Source organism: Puma concolor, chromosome B1 (assembly GCF_028749965.1).
Source record: "Puma concolor isolate L17-30 chromosome B1, mPumCon1.1.hap2, whole genome shotgun sequence".
Classification (NCBI taxonomy): domain Eukaryota; kingdom Metazoa; phylum Chordata; class Mammalia; order Carnivora; family Felidae; genus Puma; species Puma concolor.
Window position 1 is genome coordinate 141,682,009 of NC_141670.1, and position 18,647 is coordinate 141,700,655.

General features: G+C 39.1%; 1 protein-coding gene across 1 annotated transcript in view; it reads left to right on the plus strand.

The window, feature by feature from the left end:
• Window positions 1-2,144: 2,144 nt before the first annotated feature.
• Window positions 2,145-18,647, plus strand: part of ANTXR2 (ANTXR cell adhesion molecule 2) — a 170,621-nt gene continuing 154,118 nt past the window's right edge. The window contains exon 1 of the mRNA XM_086704776.1: window positions 2,145-2,165. The gene's annotated coding sequence lies outside the window, so the exon portion shown is untranslated. The remainder of the gene's footprint in view (window positions 2,166-18,647) is intronic.

Consider the following 18,647-nt stretch of genomic DNA (forward strand, 5'->3'; position numbering starts at 1 on the left):
AGAACAGCTAATATGATTTTTCCTAATAACATCTAATTTCTTGGTACTATCTTTTCAATTACAGTTTACTTAAATTCTTACACCAATTTGTCTTGCTGAATATGATAGTAGTTAAAGAGTTCAGGTTCTGGCGTAATTCCTGGTTAATTCTGGACTCAGTATTTGCCAGCTCTGGGACTTTAGGAAAATAATGTAACTGCTCTCTATAATCCTATTTCTTTATCTGTAAAATGGAGAGGAGATCCTGATGGGGATTTAATGAGGAAGTTTATGTAAAGCATTTAGCCTAAGTCCAGAAAAAGGTTCACTGTATGTCAGTTGTTATTATTGTTATGATTCATAAAAAGACAAGTTCTCAGTAAAAATATGGTTGGAGGTGGTCTCCAGAAACACTGCTCACAGGAGTATTTGTCAAAACAAATTAAACAAAATTTTACATTTGTGGAATGGACCAAACTAGTTTTGATATTGATGTTACCACTGCTGTTGCTGGAAACCAGATTTAGTTTATGGGTCTTGGCTGCCAGATGAATGAAGTGGAGAGCCAATTTTGTACAAGTGGGCCCCACATGATTCCTGGGAGTGTCCGGAATGTGAGGAGGGCGCAATGTGTGTTACTGTTGCAAATCTCTCTTCCTGCCAGGAGTGACATTATCCGGATAGCTTGGCTCAGCCTGGTCATCCCACCCTACTGGCAGCAAGACAACTGTGAGAGAGAAACAAACAGCCTGGGCCAGGCGAAATAAACCACTGGGGAATGTGGGAAGGGGGTGCAGGGAACTCCCGGAAAGACAAATAAGACAAGGAAGAGGTTTGGGAAAGATGTGATAAAATTAAAATTGAAGTTGATCAACTCCATGGGATTCCGATTGAAAAGGGTGGGATAATACTTTTGAGATATTAATCAAGTTTTTCTTGGCATTTTCCATTCCCACTGTCCTTTCTCCTAAGCCCGTCCATCCTTCACCCCTCCCTCTTTGCAGACTGAATTGGTTGGTACCCGCCATGCAGATAGATGACACTGCGGACCAGATTCTACCTGTCCTTTCTTTACTTCTTCCACTCATATAAATGCCCTGATACTAAAGAAACCCATCTGATTGTAGCTGCACCCTAAAAAAAAGGGAGTGTGGAATCACCGGTATTGACTGAGATGTTTAATTATATCGGGGGCTTTCTACCCCAGTAGGAATTTAGTAGTTAGAGCTAAGAAAATAATATTTAAATTCTTGAACATCTGAGTTTGAAGATGAGATTCAAATGTGAAGCATATATAAATTTATACATTTTTTTCCTCTTAAATTTTCAGTGTCTATCCAAAGTAGACACTAGGTAGAATATCTTTAAAAGGATTCATATTCTTATAATAGTATTAATCTTATTTTGTTGTATTCTCCAATGTCTCTCTGCCTGGTGCCAAGACTCTTTCACTGGTATAACTTCAATAAAATAAAATAAGATAATAAAATAAAATAAAATTCATATTCTTGTATTACTTGTGAACAAGTAAGTACAAGGAAGTTTTTCATGAGGATTTCACTGCTGTTCTTTATAATCATGAATCATAATCATTTCCTGCTGAAATGAACTAAACCTCCACCTGAGGGATAGCTCTTTGTGTTCATTCTTTCAGCAAACATTTATTGAGCACCAATAATAGGTCAGGCAGCATGTTTGGCACTGGGGATATACTGACAAGAGCATATACGGTCCAAGGAGAGGGATTGTTTGCAAGTAGTCAAGCTAAAAGTCTATGTGAAATAATAGGGAAGTATGGATCTTATAAGTAATTTATAAGTAACATAAAGTTATTTAATAATAGACTTGAATGGATAATCTGTAATTTCCTCTCTCAACCAACATTCCCTTTCCCTAAATAGCCTTGGAGAAGGCCAGGATCCTGAGAACTCTGTGGGCAAGTGTGTTCTCATTGGTTGATCTGGCTTGCTAATTTGAAGTGGAAGAATTCACCTCTCAATCACTCACTTAACATTCCGGTACATTTTTGGAACAACAGATAATTTTGGAAGCTGCCAAGCAGATGGATGAATGGTAACTGACTTAGCAGGTCTAGGAAAGCTGAAACCGAAGCCTACCAATAAGTTAATTAAAATTGCTGAACCCTGGAAAGTCTCCCAAATTGAAACCACCAGGTGCTCCTGAAGGTGAGAATGCAGGGCAGAGCTGACAGCATGAACAGGTTGATAGTGTTGTAAGGAGTTCCCATTCCTCCTTATTCCTACTTTTCCCCATGCAGAAGCTTGGAGGTTAACTGGTTGAGTCATAGACGTTCTCCTCTTGGAGATATCAGATACCGCTAAGCATAGATATGCTGGGGAGACACCATAATAAATATGGGGGAAATGTGAAAGTCTACATTCTGATAAATGAGACACTCAGAACCCCTTTGCATGGCGTTCTTAACATCCAGAATACTGGAGGCTAACTTTATATTCCTCAGGCAGGAGATTGTAGGATTCTTCTCTGTAAAAACATAGCTCATGAGAAAGACCTACAGATATTATCAGGAATACAGCTTTTCTGGAATGGAAAGATGGGGGGAAGGAAATGTTTGCATGTGAGGCAGTGGTAGAGGGAGTTAAATCCCCTCTTTTATAGCATGCAATCATTAACAAAAAAAATCAGGATATATCACACACAATAAGCATGTTACTTGTAATTACATAGTATTGAAGACATAGAGATAACAGCAGAAAATGCTGCTTATTTTCAAATATTTGAAAATGTATTTGTCAATTTTTCTCCTTCTATCAAGGATTGGGAGTTGGGTAAGTAAAGGAGAAATGTGTTACTTTTTAAAAAATAAAAATATAAAGACAATCAGTAGAGTGCCATGAAGTCAAATCTGGATTCAAGTTTTAGCTTCTCTACCTAAAAGCTCTGTGACATTGGTCATATTGCTTAAATTTTCTAAACTTTTCTAAAGAACTTAGTTCTTTCCTTGGTAAATGGGAAAACAGGATCAAGCAGACAGTAAGCAGTCAATAAACAATAGCTACATTTTAGGGTTATTTTGAATATTAAGTGAAATAGTATATTTAAATAGTATATACACAAAAAAACTTAAGCAAGACTATTATGACAATATTTTGTGAAAGACGGGAAGAAAAATCAGAGTAAGGAGAGGAATAAATATTTGGCTCTGAGTACACACACATACATACGCACAGACAGTATATAAAAAGAAGGAGAGGTGAGTGAGGAGTAGAACCAGATTAAAAGAAAGAATGCCGGAGCGCCTGGGTGGCGCAGTCGGTTAAGCGTCCGACTTCAGCTAGGTCACGATCTCGCGGTCCATGAGTTCGAGCCCCGAGTCAGGCTCTGGGCTGATGGCTCAGAGCCTAGAGCCTGTTTCCGATTCTGTGTCTCCCTCTCTCTCTGCCCCTCCCCCGTTCATGCTCTGTCTCTCTCTTTCCCAAAAATAAATAAACGTTGAAAAAAAAAATTAAAAAAAAAAAAAAAAGAATGCCAATTCTAGAAAGAAAATGAGAGATAAATTTCCTAAATAATCTTTTGCTGTATCACCTTAACTCCTTTGTGGAACAAGGTGGCATGTAAATAAATGTGAAGAATTTACTGAATATCTGCAATGTGGAAGGCACTATTTTTAATTACAAAATTACATAGCTGTTACATTTAATATATCTTTTCACTTTATTTTCATAATTGCCCTGCAAAATACATAGGTTAACAGTTCATAGTTGGAGGTAAAAAATGGGGAAGAGTGGTAAAGAGAAAAGGAAACTGTAAAAGTTGCCTAACCATTAGCATAGCTATGGAAGCAAAATAGAAATAATAATTTTGTTACATCTACCTATTTTTATAATGCAGTGCGACAATTTGTTTCTTAATTTTCAGTGAAAAATACAATTGCCAAATGAGCTAAAATACTAGTATCACCTGCTTTGCACATTCTCTTCCATGTAAAAAAAACCCAAAAAACAGAAAACATTTCCATGGAGATTCAAATGAGTTGGTAGCAATACATTCAGAACGGTTATGGGATGTTTTAAATGGCTCATATCATCAAATTATGACACATGATGTCCCCCAACACACTCTAAGGGTATATTTGCCAAGCAACCAGAATGTCCATGTCAGCTGGCCAAGTCACCTTCATCTCTGGGTGGTGCTGAAACTACACTGACAGAATTGTGTTCCTTGACTTCATGCAGACCATCTGGTGACATTTATTCTTTAGCTGTATCAGTACAGTTGGTTAGGTTAAAGCCTTCTCTTATATCAAGTCACATTCCAGGCATGCCTTCTTGAGTATTCTGTATTTTAAATGACAGTTGGAAAACAGTTCTGCAGGGATTAAAAATGAGTAATATATCCATATGGTTTTCTAATATTCTTTTAAGTGCATTAAAAGAAAACCCAACAATTAACTAAAATGAACTCGAGTTCGTTTTGATAAGAATGAAGCTAAAGATGATTAATCTATTGGATTAAACAAATCTGCCATTAGAAGCGTAGGTGCTAGTGTCAGAGTACAGAATGCACAGTCTGTGATATTCTTTATATTGTGTGTACATTTAAGATACTATCAAACTCTTTTAATCACCACCCTTATGTTGGAAGCTTTGTTTGTCTTAGCTAGTGAAATGTCACTTCAACAAAACCAAAAGAATTTTAAAAAATACCCACATGCTTAGAGAGCAGAAAATAGCAAAATGTGGGAAAAAAGTCATCTTTGCAAGGAAAGGTCGGCAGAAACATATGGATCCCAAGTGAAATTAAAATAAGGTTTCTGTACAGACTAGATACTGTGGCAGATAACGATGCCACAGGCCAGACAGAAGGTTCCCAAGGCCCCAGGCTGCTTTCTAACTTCTGCTCGGCTGAAGACTTTATCCAACATTATTTTGGTGATAACACTTGTTATACATCCTCTGGATCCTCAGATGCTAAATCATCCTGTATTAGTCTTCATCCAGGAAACCTAAAGGCCAGCCATATTTCATCATTTCTTAAGTTTCAGTGATTATAAAACAGCCATCTGCACATGTCTGGAAGCATATTTTTATTTGGGTTATTATTTGATAATGTACAGACAATCCAGTCTCCAATCCTCTCTAATGTGCCTACTTAAAAAAAGTCCATAGGAAATTCTTAAATGGTTATATTTTTTATATTCATATTTTATTTAGTTGAAATGTATACGAGACTTCTTGCCTGCATATTAGATAGGAAAATTACATGGGATGACAAAGAATATGTTCATTGAAAACTATTTGACTATATTATCTCATTGATTGATTGATTGATTGATTTTTAGTGAAGCAAACTGCCCATATGCTTAGAATTGGAGACCATATATAAGCATTCTGTATTGAAAGCTCTTTGGAAATTTTCCATCTAAAAACACTCTTTTACTCTTGTTTAATTTAATGTATTACCTATCAAGTTTTATCTATTAGATGTTTTTATTACCAATCAGATTCAAAATAGGGAGAGAGTAAGTTCAATGCTGTAAACCCCTCCTCTTAACTACAGACTTTTGAGCTTAATGGTCAAGAACATCTGATCGTAAGCCACCTGCAGCAGATGCCTGGCAGGCTGACATGAGATGTTTATTCTTTGAGATTAAGGCAAATATGCAAATACTGTCGGCCAGTTGGAAATGGGGTAGAAAGGTAATACATTACTTATTTATTAGTGATCTAAATATTAATGTGAATGTTTAAAAACATTGGATTATTTTCTTTTAATGAGGAAAGCTTGATGAGCTTGTTTGTCTAGAACAAAGATAGCAGGAGTGAGTACTTCAGTGGGAGCAAGGGACAGAGCAGTTGAGATGGAGCATGGTAGAAATGGGAAGTGGGATAGAAGTTGGTAGAGAGTTGGAGAATGCTATTTAGGGTTACACCGTGCTAATCAGGTTCCTGGCAGGAAACAGAAAACATTCAAAAAGATAATTTAATAGAGAGATGATTTATAAGGGATGGGGAATGGATAGATCAGGAAGGAGAAGATTCTAGAAACAGAGACCTGTGTAGAGAGGGCTGCCTGAGAAGTTGTGCCCTTCAGTGGGAAGGCCATGTAGAGCAAGGACCAAGGCATTGTGGAAAGGAAAGGAAACTACATGTGGCATCCATCTAAAGACTTGAATTTAAGTCTCTGCTCCGCAATGTATACTAGCTAAGTCTGGATTTTCTATGCCTCAATTTTCTCATCCAGAAAAGACGAAAAGTATTGTGAAGGTCAGAATATATAATTTGTATAAAAGCTCCAAGTGCAGCACCAGAGAAGAAAGTTTGGAAGAAATGAATGTTTAATCTCAAGAAGATGCAAAAATTAAAGGCACAGGTAAAAAGGAAAGAATACCTTCTTTATCTGAGGCAGGTCCTAAGGCTAATATATGGGAAGTAATTCATCTACATGCTCACAAGCAAATGTTTCAGAGACATATGTGTATAAATAGGGATCAATAAGTCAGCAAAGTTAAGGTGAGAGGACAAAGAGGGAGAGGAAAAATACTCCCCCAATAAAATCCAGAACTTTTTCCTGAATCATTAGGATCAAGAATATTAAATATCTGTTTTGCTAGTGGAAGTCTGACTATCCAATCATAGGGCTTATCCTCCTATATACTGAAAATGGAACAGCTTGTAGCTTTGAGTAAAGCGGTGATTGCAAATATTTGTCATAATGCTTCAGAAATTTATTTCACATTCACATATATATATATATATATTTTAGTCTGCACTATTAATTTTCTTGGTAAGCCACAGAAGGAGAGTTTAAAACACTATTTTTTTTCTCCTTGTTTCCCCATGGAACTAGCTTTCAGTTTAAATCCCAGCATAGAGTAATGTATGAAGAATGTCAATGCACTTTATCTCCTACAAGATACTCTTGTAAGAAGGATTACCAGTTAAAAGGGATGATACACTTCTTAAGTCTGCATCAGGGAAAAGAGAAATTATTTGTTTGATCTCATGAGTTTGGTATTGTGTTGTGATAGCATCTAACATGAATGCAGTTTAAAATTCTATGTGAAGTCCCTCTGTTTGGACTGTCAATTCAGGGTGGAAAACCATTTTGTTAGAAGTGTCAAGAATATGATGAATGGTGAAGATATCAACTGTGTTAGCTTATTTTTTTGACTGCCACATGATTCTTCTTGTATTATAGCATGTATGAACAAAAAAGGCATTAATTCAAAGACTAGAAATTCAATGAGTTTCAAACTAATCACCTCAAGGTGCAATGAATTTATCAGCAATATCTTTTACATATTGATGTCTGTGTATACTCAGCTCCCTTGGTTTATATTCAGTATTTGTGCCACAGAAAGGAAATCATTAATGAATGTCTTTAAAATGCAAATTTGTCAAGGTCAGAGTTTCAAAAACAGTAGCTTGTTGGTTGAACTATGCACTGCATTTTATTTCTCTTTAGTAGTTGGTTGGATTATCAATCAAGATGTTGACTATAATTGTTTAAAAATTAATCTATAAAAGCCATTTTCAGCCTTTTCTTTGTCTGATGTGAGAGAGGAGACAGGATAGGTTGGTATATACAATACAGATATTGCACTCTGTGGAACGGAGTTATCCTAAAGAATGTGGCTGAAAGCAGTATTTTTGCAAAGTGAATCTTGCTTCTTTGTTGACTCTCTACAAAAGGCGTTACATTTCTTGTGGAGGACACCTTTGGAAGTATCTTCCTAGGAAGTTCTCTTCCCGTCTCTGGGAAATGTCCTCTCACCATTAGGGACGGCACCCTGTCTGCCATGTTACATGTTCATGAGTGGTTACATGTTCGTGCCTCAGAACTTGACCTGCAGTGCAGGGTGGACACCTGATCCGAACTAAATCAACACAGCAAAACCTTCTTGCCTGAGAATTTGATATTGGGACCTGACTTTCCAGGGTAGACTGTAGTCCCATCCATAAGTGCCATTACAATCCTCTCCTTAGTTTCCATGAGACATTTTATAGCTTAGCAATATTTATTTTTTCTTTACCTGGTTCACATTGGTATCTGATACTATAACCACATTTACCTCTTTCTTGGGATGATCTTCATGAATTGGATTCAAGACTATTTTAGAAATGACAGACTTGCTATTAACTATAAAGATATTCTGGGACCCTATTCCAACAATGAGATTTCCCATATGTTGTTTCCCCTGTGCCTTCCCATCCCGTCCATGCACAGTCGCTCCATCTCCAACTCTTTTCCAGGCACATCTTACCTATGTATATTCCTCTGAGGTGTAGAAATTCCCTTACCTTTCCCCTCTTAAGAATGTCACTCTTCTGATTTTACTGTTAAATTTACAATTTTGAGTGAATCTAGGCTATAGTATTTCATTGAAGGCAAGATAAAAAGCAATGTAATAATACTACAGTTTATCTATTTTGCAAGTAGTTTTAAGGGCTCCTGGCTCCTCAGTGTCTCTCCTCTCTAACTTGTCTTGCCACAGTAACCTGAGTGTCCTTCCAAAAGCATAGCCTGTTCAAACCTCTCTGATGTTTAAATTTATTATCTTTACTTTTTCTACACAAAGATGTACATACACTAAAATGTTTTTACCTGAGGTAGAGGTTGGCAACCTTTCTTATTAAAGACCAGATAGTAAATACTTTAGGCTTCTGGAACATAAGGTTTGTGTCTCAACTACTCAACTCTACTATTGTAGCACAAAAGTAGCCACAAGCAGTGAGTAAACAAACAGGAATGGCTGTGTTCAATAAAACTTTATTTATAAAAATAGATGGTGGGCAGGACTGACCTAAAGTATTCTATGTATTGGACCTTATCCAAATTTGTTTGTTTTGCTTTCCACTCTATCCCATCATGCACTCAGCACTCAACTGAAATTAAGTTTCTGTGCCCTTTAGATGCTTTATACATTCATTATTCTATGATTCTGTTCCCTTGGATGGGGGCTGGGGTGGGACACAGGGAATTGTCATTTCCCCAGGCACATTTCCTATACATAATGCCTTTGCATCAACTTTTAAGATAATATGTGGTCAGCCTATTAAAAGTATGATGACAGTACTCCAGAGAAAGCATAATAAAATGCATGATTAAAACACAATGCTGGGGTGCCTGGGTGGCTCAGTGGGTTGAGCTGCCGCTTCTTGATTTTGTCTCAGATCGTGATCCCAGGGTCCTGGTATTGAGCCCTGAGTTGGGCTCTGAGCTGAACGCTGAGTGTGAAGCTTGCTTAAGATTCTCTCTTTCTCTCTCTTCTCCTCTCCGCCCCCCCATTCACGTACTCTCTCTCTAAAATAGAAACAAAACCAAACGCAATATTAATACTATGATACAAGTGATACTATGAGACACCTAAGGAAGGTAGTGAAAAAGTTGTGCTTATTTTTAAAAATATGCTTGCTCTTGTACTCAACTCAGTAACTGATGCTATCCTTCTATCACTCCCCACCCTCAGATGGAAGCTGGTTATGCCTTTTCCTCCTGGAGCTTTCATCCCTTTGTCTGCACTAATCTTAAAAGTACTACCTATCTTTTAAGATGCAGTTTAAATGCTCTTTCTTTTATTAATCCTGATCTCTCCAGCTAAGAGTAATTTCTCATTCTTTGGAATTTCTATTGCCCTCTATCATGTCACTTTACTCTCGGTCTTATGGTTATTTGTTTAAGTATCTTAGTTCAATCGGTAAAATATATAACTAGGGTATCTTTCTTAACAGACTCTGGGTATCCCAAAGATCAGTGCTTTGCAGAGAGTAAGGATTAAATAGTTATTTGATTAATACATTTAAAACATTTGTAAAAATGAATTTTTTCAATTGAAGTTCCATTTATTTGATGAAGCTATATGAACTCTGTAAAAAGATCAGGGTCAAAAGCAAACCTCTGGTTTAGTTATCTTTAAAAATTATCCTCAGGCACTTGTGGCCCAATATTATTGAACTTAAGTTGTATTTTTGCTAGCCAAATTTGCTACATATGAAACCCATTGGCCATTTGGGGATTGACAACTTTCCTACTGCTCCTTTCAAAGAACTTCCCAAGAAAACTGGGATAGATAATCTATGTGCCATATGTGCTGTTAAAATAAAGTTGGATATGCACTAATCAAGCGGTTTCCATGAGAAACACAAGGACTCAAACTATGAAAAATCTTTTTAATTGTAGTACTTATGGTAGGCACTCCAAATAGCAAAATTACATTTCAAACTTTTTTATCTAAAAAAATAGTTTATACCAAAGCTTAAATATCTTGGAGCAGAAACACTGTGACTGTTTAAATGTTATATAAAAAAGTTTGAAACAAGCAAAAAAAAAAGTTTTCTTTTTCATGTTGCCTACAAAATCTTTAAATTAGTGCTTAGCTTAGAAGAGACTTAATTTTTTTTCTTTTGCTTTATGATAATGGTGGAGACAAGGTCTAGGATGCCCCTTTCCCATGGCGGATTGCAGGCAAGAAAAAAAAAAACGAACTTGAATTTCTCACCTGAATGGATTAGCTAGGAACTCTGTCATTTAGGTATCATCCTTAGGTATAATTCCCAGGGTCATTCAGTCTTTTTTATTTGTTTGTTTCTTTTGAGGTGAGAGATAAGGAAGAATTAAGATTGAAATACTGTTAATTTTTAATGCACCCAGCATCTAAGGTCAGCTGGTTGAAAATTTGAAATATTTATCAAAAAGACAATGAGGATAGGGGCACCTGGGGGGCTCAGTCGGCTAAGTGTCTGACTTTGGCTCAGGTCATGATCTCACTGCTTGTGAGTTCGAGCCCCAGGTCAGGCTCTGAGCTGACAGCTTGGAGCCTGGAGCCTGCTTTGGATTCTGTGTCTCCCTCTCTTTCTGCTTCTCCCCCACTCATGCTCTCTCTCTCTCTCTCTCTCTCTCTCTCTCTCAAAAATAAATAAACATTTTAAAAAAGACAAGGTAGATAGAAGTATCTTAAAAACTATAAATTGTTATCAAAATTCACTTGTATTATTTTCCAAGTTTTATACTATTATAATACATAATAAAATAAATATTACAAGGATAATTTAAATTCTTCCAAGCTATCCTGTATTGTAACCTCTTAAAAGTAGGTGTAAACATGCAACTTGTTTGTTTAAAATAGCCTGGGAGAAGCAAATTGAAAGATTACTTATGTCCTTTGCAATTTTAAGCATTCCTAGCTGTAACTTGTTTTGTATCCCTTCTGAGTTGTGTTTCTATCTACAGTCATTCCCATTCTTTGAATTTGTTATTTAAAATTCCTACTTCTGTGTCCATAATCAGCTAAGAAGATTTGTACTTATCTTGCAAGATTCTCAAAGAAGTCGATTGGATCTTCTTTTTTAAAATCTAATGTCCCTTTTTCACCAGAGTATCTGAGTTTATCAAGGAGAAGGATTATGTCAAATAAATGCAAGGGGTAATTCAAAAATTCACAATTTCTTATCTTTTTTCTTCCATTTACAACCTTTTATTGCAATTATAGATGCCAGCAAAGTGACTAACTTAAGGTTCACAGAGATTACATAATGTTAGAAATTGTAGATGTCTTTAAAAACAGAATGTAGTATAGCTTCTTTAAATGAAAGGTATTTGTTAAGGAGTGTAAACAGCTTAGAGAGTCATGTGGATTGTTGAAGAAGGAAAGTGAAGGCCGAGCTCAGGAACAACTCTTCAAGTGCAGTCCACACTGGGCTATAAGGGAACTGCCTGCCCGCTCTGTGGAGATCAGGGAGGAGGTGGGCCAGGAAATCACCTAAAGAGTCCCAGATGCTGCCTCTCGCACACACCTTCGTTGCTGTGACCTGCACCAGCAAAAAGGATACTTCATGCCGTCATCTCTCCTCCTGAAACTTGGTTCTGATTCAAAGTCTGGCATAAGCATATATGGGTGGATTCTAAACCACAAGGAGACCTGCCTATAGGGCAGTTTAGGAGATGCCCACATTAAGTTTTTTCTAGCATGCAGAAAAACATGGTAGTTAGATGTCCAGTGGGTGCATTCATTGTGTCCTCCATTGCAGGCAACTTTTTCTATTCTGTTTTCTTTGATTCTCACTTCTTCCCTAGCTGGGATGCTGATGAACAGCAAAATGACTAGAATTTGAAAACTGGAAGATGAATCAAGTTGTGTCAAGATGTGTCAAGGACTTATGAGAATAACTATTTTCCCACTTCCTAATTTGTAACTTCCTTATCTGATGGTGAAAAATGTAGCTTCCACTATCTGTATTTCCTTAATTTATCAATCCTTCTGTATGTAACCACTTTCTTGTCACCACTGCTATCTTCCCCCCAACACTGATTCCTTCATCCTGCAGGAATTCTGACATTGTCACCACCCTGCACCCCCACTCAGACTCTGTCACTCTGTACCTGGCTGCTGCATTGCCTGGGCACTTTCTACACCCTGTGGGGGGGGGGGGCGTAACATTTGCAAAAAAGTCCTCTCTATATTACTTGGGTTTCAGTATCCCCTGCCAGTCTGCTCCCTCTTCTGAAGCTCTCCTTACTCTGTTTGGGTTCAGCTCCACATCAAGCTGGTTCCCTTGTGCAGAATTCCTCTTCACACTGCTGGTTCTTCCACCCTGCACTGTGCTACCAGCTGCCTTATTGCCCCACTCAGGTTCCAACATTCTGGACAGCTTGTCTTCCAGTATAGACTCTCTCCTCTCCTTTTCATGCTTTGATACCCTGCAGTGGGGGTGACATGCCTGCATGGAAGTCCATGCTTGGACTCCAGCTACTCCGCAATGACCATCCCTCTTGTACAGAAGTTCTTCTCTCCTCTCTTAGGCTCAGGAACCTCATATTGGACAGTGCTACGGCTACACACATGCACACATACACACTCAGAGATGATCTCCTCACCTGGGCCATTCTCTGACTCCTCATGTTAGGCCACTACCGTCCCATGTGGACATTTCTCTTCTTCTTCTTGGGCTCCAACACCCCATGCCAGGCAAGCCCCTCCCTGCACCAGGAGGATATTCCTCAATCTGCTTGGCTTCTGACACCCTGCTCTAGACTACTATAGCTCCTGTCCACCCTGACACTGTTTGCTTGCACCCACCTAATGGCTTTCGGCCTGAATTGTTCTGTAAGGGAATGGAGAGGAAGAGAAAGAAGAGATCGAATTTGACACCTGGAACATGATGTCAGGTAACGGGGGCACAAATGAGGTGAGACTCAAAGGTGCAGTTGTATATATGATAGTACAGTGACTATCATGGTTCCTCTGGAGCCTAGTGTATGTGAGGGACTTGTCAGAGGTAAGGATAGAGAGCTAATCTGTGCTGCTGTTGTGGAGGGCCTTAAATCGTTTGGAAGCGGTCTCTCATTGGCAGTTGTTAGGTAGGTGATTAATGTGATTGGCTTTACACTTCAGAAAATAAGTCACATTGAAGTGTGTAGGTGTAGGAAGACGGGATATGACTATAATACTACTTTAGAGGCATTCCACTGAGCACTGAAAAACTGATCTGGAGAAGGGAGACAGATACATGATGTTATCATTCCAGGACACCCTTCTGAGCCTGACCTAGTTTGTGAAGGTCTGACATTACACAGGAAATAAGGCTTTCGTCACCCAAGCTGCCACGTCTCCTGGCTTTTTGTGGATGTTCTGGATGCTGTGGCTGCATCACCTAGATTCCTGCTTCAGAACTGAGGCACTCATTCCCCACAGCCAGGAGCTTGGCTGCTGACAGCTCCCAGCTGACCTTCTTCTTATACTGGCCCTAAGCCAGAGGAAGCTGCTTTGCCGAAGGGTATGCTTCCTCTGTAGGGGCAGCCCACATTTAATGACTGGTCCGTGAGGGGACACAAACACTGGCCGCATTGCCCCACTCAATTCAGGACCATTGTAAAAGACCATTCCGAACTCCAGAGCTGCCACTGGGGTTGGCTGAGACTTCCTTTGCAATTGTGCCATGCTTCAACCTTCTCTCTGACCATCCTGCTTCCCTCACCCCTCCAACATTTTGCTCCTGAGAGGATGCTCCAGGATACATCCTGCATGCAAATCTCAGAGTCTCACATCTGGTTCTGGGAAACTGGATTTAAAATACACTTAATCCCAAATGCAGACCCTGTTGTCATACATAGAGATGTTAATTTAGGAGTAATCAAACCTTCCGAAAACATTTCCTTCACTCTCAGGAACTAGTTCAGATACTGGGGAAATCTACTTGTAATGACTGTATTCTATAAAAGTTAAATAAGCTTTGTCACCTATAGATACTGAAGATTTATTTTCTTCCTCTGAATCACTGTAGATACCATGTAATGAATCACTCCACATGTAATGTGGATATGAATCACTTCCAGTGTGGTACTTAACTTCCAGGAGAGTCATATTTGTCATTGTGGATGTCATACAAAGATATGTTTACTGAAAACAATATAGATTATATGATTTAAAAAAAAAACTTAATGTTTATTTATTTTGAGAGAGACAGACAGAGTGTGAGTGGGCGTGGTATAGAGAGAGAGGGAGACACAGAATCCAAAGCAGGCTCCAGGCTCTGAACTGTCAGCACAGAGCCTGATGCGGGGCTCAAACTCACAAGCTGCGACATCATGACCTGAGCCGAAGTCGGATGCTTAACTGACTGAGCCACCCAGGCGCCCCGATTATATGATTTTTTTTTTTTTACACATATAGGATACGTGTATTTTATTTTACTTTCCTGTTTATTGTCATTTATTTGCCCTTTCTGTCAGTTGTTTGTGGGCTTTGGGGGAGATGGAAAAAACTTGGTGATAGCATATTGGAAAGGTGAACTCCTGAGAACAGGGAATATAAGATTTGTGCTTAGAACATTAATAGTTACACAGTAGATATCAATAAACATTAATTAAAGGAAAGTCAGTAAATAAATAAATAGATAAGTAAGTAGATAAATAAACAAATAAATAAATAAGTAAGTAAGTAAATAAATAAATAAATAAATAAATAAAATCTAACATGAATTCCATAGGAGCTCTGTAGGTAAAGGAGATAGACAATGATAGTGAACAGTTTTTTTTTTTTAAATTTTTTTTTTCAACGTTTTTTATTTATTTTTTTTGGGACAGAGAGAGACAGAGCATGAACGGGGGAGGGGCAGAGAGAGAGGGAAACACAGAATCGGAAACAGGCTCCAGGCTCTGAGCCATCAGCCCAGAGCCCGACGCGGGGCTCGAACTCACGGACCGCGAGATCGTGACCTGGCTGAAGTCGGACGCTTAACCGACTGCGCCACCCAGGCGCCCCGATAGTGAACAGTTTTAATTATCAAGTGTCAATCTCCAGCAAGTCTAACTGCATGATACTGAGTCTAAAATGTTTTTGAACTTATTAGCATATTTTATGTAACATGGTAATAGATTCTAACATGGAATTAGAAGTTTGGTTTGGTACAAATAGTAATTTTCAAAGAATGGATGCTTGCATGGATTGTGAAGCAAAATACTTCAGCAGAAATCCAGATAATTTGATAAAAGAGAATTATTTTAGGTTTGTGTATCTAAATACCTCAGTCTAACCTCTCTCTTTCTGCTTAGACGTCTGCATTGTGCATCCTATTCTTGATTTGGAAAGTTACACAGGGTCCCAGCATGTCTGTCATGAGGCAGAAAAGGTCAGCTTGAAACCTCACCTGGCTAGCGTCCAGCTGACACACTGCCCGAGGGAGGCCTCTTACCTGTTAGATGGGAACAGAGAGGGTTGCTGTCGATACTGCTCCTTCTTCATGGCTTGGTGAAGTTCCCAAACCTTCCCTTGCTTACACTGTCCCTCATTATTGCTTGGAAGCAGAGTGACCAACAGCCTCCTTTGCCATGGACCACCCCAGGGACTGCTCCAGTTTTAGCGCCGAAAGCCCTATCTCCTTGGACACCCCTCAGTCTGGGGGAAAATCTGGACAGCTGGTTGCCTCCATAATTAATGACCTTTCCCTAATTTTTACTAGATGAAAGAGAGTTGATTAATTATTGGTTTCTGCTAGGCAAGGCCAATTCCCTGCTTTATTATAGGTCTTCCATGAGCAAATGAGTGAAATGAAAAAAAGTTCCAGAACTGGGCTCAATTAATTACCCAAACAAATAACCAAAAGAATGGTAATATGCTTTAGTATTCCATCGGCTCTGCTGGTCTCATAGTCAGGAAAGAAGGACTAAGTAAGGAGACCTGAGGCGGTCCAGGGAATTTTGAGGAAGAACAAGTTTTAAGTCCAAGATATTTTGTTTTAGTGTAGGCCTGGACAAGATAGATCCTTAGATTAGTGTGTGTGGTCCCAGAAGATGAGCAGGTTATGAGTCAAGAAGCTAGGGGAAAGAAAGCCAATAAATGTGAGTTTAAAATACTTCATCATGAGGATAGAGTACATAGTTGGCATCCTGTCTCTTATTTCCTCACCTTCTGTCCCCTTTTAAACCAGTTGTTATTACTTTCTGTCAGATTTTTCTCCCAGGTTTTATTCAGTCAAATACTGATACAGTATTAATTGCTAAAGGTATATCATACCTTTGATTTTATCTTGATTAAAAGTTGAAAATGGAGACCAGTTTTAACCAACGGTGAACACTAAAAACCTCGACAAGAGATGTTAAAAAGCTGTTAATACAAGTTTCCTGAAAAGGTCAGCCTGTTTCAGCTTTGTTGTGGGAAGTCAAGGAGATTAGTGTATCTATAGTTGGACCCAAATGTGAAACAAAAGGTGATAGCAAATCCCTGGAGACCTGATGGCTACAGAGGAATTAAAATTTCAGAACCTCAAGAAAAGATGAAGCCAAGGAGGAAGGAAAGATTTAGGATTCTTTTAATACAGTCATCCCTTTCCTTAGACTTTCTTCTGGAGTTCAATTATTTGAACACAATGTGTTTATTCTAACAGAAGGCTAAATGATCTTCCATTCGTTCAGTCAACCACTTGTCCTATCAGTACCCTCCCTACCCCAACAGGTAAGAAGTGGTACATCCAGTGGATGGTCCTGGAATTTCCATCTCCAGGTAGCAAATATTTCCAGACTGTGGGTCTGTCTGTTTTTTGTGTGTTTTTTTTTTTTTAATGCTTATTTATTTTTGAGAGAGACAGAGACAGTGAGAGAGCCTAAGAAGGAGGGGGAGGGTAAGAGAGGGAGGGGAACAGAGGATCCAAAGTGGGCTCTGCACTGACAGCAGAGAAATCCATGCAAGGCTTGAACTTACAAACCAAACTGTGAGATCACGACCTGAGCCAAAGTTGGACGCTCAACCGACTGAGACACCCAGGTGCTCCTGTCTGGGTTTATTAAAGCTTTTGTCCATTCATATCCCTCAGTTAAGCTGCTGTAGGGGCGATGGTCCAAGTACTGTTTTACTGTGCCCTGATACTGAAATAGTTCCTGACTGGCCTCCTTGCTTTCATTGTTGTTGCTTCCAAATACATTGTGGCATATCAGCCAGAAAGATTTTTGAAAAACATAGATCATAGTACTTTATCCTCTACCCCATCCCAGAGGCTAAACTCCTCTAATGGGCTTCTATCACACTTAATAGAATATAAATGTAATGTAATGTAAAATATCTGAATTGTTTATCACAATTTACAAAGCACCACATAATCTGCCCACAGCCTGCCTTTCTTACTTCATCTTACCCACAAAGCTGTAGCCATACTGCTTTCCTTTCTGTTTCTTAAATGTGCTAAGCTAATGCCTATGGTGACCTGCAAAATCTAGGGATTTCTGTTTTGGTTCTTGGAATAGCTGGCTGCCTTTTGTTAGCCACCTAGTCAGTCATTCCCTGTCATATTGCCATATTTGAAATCTCTGCAAACCACCTGCTAATATGGACATTTACTTATTTTTGTCTGCTTTTCCTTCTCAACCAGACTGCTCTTGTTCTGTGCCTTCACTGTAAGTCCTAGAACAGTGCTTAATAGATAGTTGGTACTCAGTAAACCTTTTTAAAGTGCCTGGTTTCTATCCTCAAAGAGCTTACAAATCTGGTTGTATATCAAAGGTAATGTAAGTGAAAAGTTAAATGCGTATGACAACAAACGAGATGCTAAAAGGTAGTATATGATTAAGTACTACATGAACTTTTTATCATAAAGCATCGATTTAAATAAAATATAAAGGAGGAGGGGATACTTCATTTTCCCCTTTCATCATACCAGTGAAACTTCAAGTCCTAAAAGCCATTTTCAACAACGGGGAGGTCACAGGTGGAGGTGATGGGGAGAAGACGGGAGGAAGTGCAGAATGAGTAAGCAGAGAATGTGAGTGCCCTTGGACCTTCAGCCCCGGCCCAAGATTGACAAAGACGGCCTACCTTGCCAGGGGATGAAATTCTTAATTATTTGGAACTTGGGGGTAACGCCAGTTGGATGGAATATTTTGAGGTACAACTTTCCGCTCCTAACGAGTTCTGCGGAGGCTTCTCCTCCCTCCTCCCCCCCCCCCCCCGCCCTTTCTGCCCTCCGCCCCCGCCCGTTTTGGCTCTGCAAGTTGAAACTACAAACCAGGTTTACAAAGAGGAAGTTGCCTTAGGGAGGTAGACCCGCAGCAAGTACAGCTGCGAGGGCGTCGGCGGTAGTGGGGGTGGGGCGGAGGCCACCACCTCCCTTGGAATTGCTAGGCTTTGGTCTCGCAAACACAGAGTGCCTTTCTGCACAGCTGCTGAAATAGGCCAGGCCTGCAGGCTATACGGATAT